Below are 3097 nucleotides of genomic sequence, written 5' to 3'. Positions count from 1 at the left end.
TATTTCTGTCTTTATGTTCTCAGGATTTAGTATAGTTTCTGATATATAGCAGGTGCATAATAAATGTTTGTAGATTGATTGGTGTGACAGGAATTTTCTCCTTCACTTTATGGAAGTTATCTGTTAATATCTATAGCTGCATCCTTAGAGAATATAAAAGAAAACACAACAAAATAAAGCATAAGTTTTTAAATGAAGCAAGATGTCAGTCAAGCAAAAGAATTTGAAAACATCTGCCTCCTTTTGAGGAGAGACAGAGAAATTACTTTAATTCCTTATTTCTTTGCTTCAGATGATATATAAAACACCTTCAACGTGGTTATCCACTTCATTCGGTAAGCAGCTATATATATATGCAGATTTTATATACACATACACACTTTTGAACAATTGCAAAAGTAAACAAAATGAAAAAACATAATCTACTGTTAAGGAGCAAACACAGAATCTCAAGTTGCTAAATTCTTTATGGGAAAGGGATCATGAACATATAAGCTAAAAATATGAAAGAAAACCTAACAAACTCCTGACAGAATGAGATGAAAACAATCTAAGCTCAAATATATAATATGTCATTTTATATTTATCCCCTTTAAAATAATTCATGGAGGAATGAAATGCATCAGATTCAGAAATGCCATGAGAACAATCAGAGACTGCTGAACAACTGACCTGAGATTGGCAGGAGAGAAGATGAAGTTCTTGTAAATATACATGGCCTTCTCCACTAGCTCTTCTGGAGGTTGAAAGAGAGAGAAGGTCTAAACATCAAGCAGATGTGATATTCATCCTGAATTCTAATAGAAATTTCATGAAAGAAAAATTGACCTGTGGCAAAGGATAATAAAGATTACTTAAATGGTAAGTAAAGACTATTTGATAGTCAGTGATGAAGTATTGTTATGCCTAACTCTTTTTGGACTTAAAATCACTGTACAAGCTTATGACCATTCCTTGGTTCACCAAAAACATTCCTCATAAGATCAGTGAGATAAGTAAAGATGCTCAGTTTTAAGAATCAACAAAATTAATTTTGTCCTTTTCAATTCAGAACATACCAGTAAAATATGAAAACAAAGCAATTCTTATTCAAATTTACTTAACCCCCTTACTGCTCAACTTAGCAGAACTAGGTGGAATTCCAAAACATGTCAATCTCTAAAAGTTGGCTTTTAGTATAAACATCATCTCCATTAATTTGTTATTTGTTTGTCTCCAACGAATTCCCTCCTTCATTGCAGAGCTGTCTAGAGCACTGAGAAGTTGCTCACAGTCACAAAGGCAGTATGTGTGAAAGACAAGTCTTGCATCCACATCTTTCTGATGGCAAGTCCAAGCTCTCTATCCACTATACCACACTACCTCTTGATGAAGATATTGCAGCTGAATTACTGACTTAAATGTTTTAACTCTGCACCTCATCTGCTATAGGAAGGCTTCCTTCATTCCCTTTAATTCCAATGTTTTTTCCCTGTTGATTATTTCCAATTTATCCTGTATATATCTTGTTTGTGCATTATTATTTGGATGTTATCTCTCCCATTGAACTGTGAGTTCAATGTATGCCCAGCACTTAGAAGAGTGCCTAGCACGTAGTAGGCACTTATTGAATTGTATATTGACTGACTGAATATAGACAGATAAGTATAGTGACATAATGAATTAGCAAGAAACCCTCTTTCCTACACTGATGTGTAATAGGAATCCTTGATGGAACAATCCTGTTAAGCCTTAGGCTTTGGACAGAGCCTGTAGATGTATACAAAGAAAGATGATTATCAGTGGTCACAGACCATTTCTAGCACCAATAACTATCATATTTGATAAGCAGTATCTGACACACGTGTTGTCATGTGGATAAGTGTATGCCGAGTATCTTGGGGACATTTACCACTTAGCACAATGTCTGGGTTACTATCTCAAAAACCAACACTGGGAAAGATTACTCCTTGATTCAAAAGCTTGCCTTGAATGCATGCAATCCTGTAAATCATGTGGAGCCATGAATAACATAAAATCTGGGACATCTTTTATGACTCATTCCATCTGTGGAAAAAAAATGGATACAAAAGGTAGAGTGTTGATAAAGGATACTTAACTCATGAAAAACACTAGAGAATGGAAGCTATTTGGTGAGAAAAGAAAAGAAATAAAATATAAAAGCATAGAATATAAAATCACTGCAATGTGACATTGCCACCAGGATTTCAGCAATAGCATCTTGAAAAAGATCATTGAAATGGTATTACAGCATGTAGTTCAAAAGGAGCACAACCTTTGGATATCAAAACTCATTTTTAAAATAGACCCTGAATTAATTGTATAAAGTAATATTAGTTTTTCTTAGTTTTTACTTTATTTCATATACATTGACATTGATTTACTGTCTAGGAAAAAATCACATAAAATAATTACTTGTTTATTTTGTTTATATTATTATTATATATATTATTTACACTCATTTGCCATACTTTCACTAAGTTTAATCTATAAACAAAAAAATGTATATTTACATCAGCACAACAAAATTGGAGAGTATTTAAGCATTGTGTCATTCCATTGATCAGGAGCTATATAAATCACTGATGACTAAGTCCAATAAATCATGATTTCTTCACCTCCATACTGTTAGAAAGTTCTTGTACAAGTTAATCTAATAGGGTTTCATATAGGTGTAGCTGGGGAATGACCTGGAAATGATCTTGGTTGAACTCATATGGGCACTATAGCCTGGATATTACACTACCTCAACTCTCCCCAGATTTTCCCTCTTCCTAGTCTAAGGCTGACTCACTTACCCCACCTGCATCCATTGAAACAAGTCAGAATGGTGTCTCTAGAGGGGTGGTCATACCATTGCAACTCAACTCCTCCCTTAAGGCACTGGTGGTAACCTTATTTAGAATATGATAACTTCCCATTGCTCACCACTGTAATTTCTGAGCCCTGATCTATGTGCACAAGTTCAATTATAATGACACCATTAACTCTTAAACATGAAGCATTTTCTAAATAATAAGATATTAGCATAAACACACACATGCAAACATATCTTCATAACATTTACTGAAGAGAAGGCAAAACTAGGAATGCTGAT

The sequence above is a fragment of the Trichosurus vulpecula genome, chromosome 9, assembly GCF_011100635.1.
Source record: "Trichosurus vulpecula isolate mTriVul1 chromosome 9, mTriVul1.pri, whole genome shotgun sequence".
Taxonomy (NCBI): Eukaryota; Metazoa; Chordata; class Mammalia; order Diprotodontia; family Phalangeridae; genus Trichosurus; species Trichosurus vulpecula.
The sequence above is the reverse complement of the archived record's forward strand: the minus strand, read 5'-3'. Positions refer to the sequence as shown.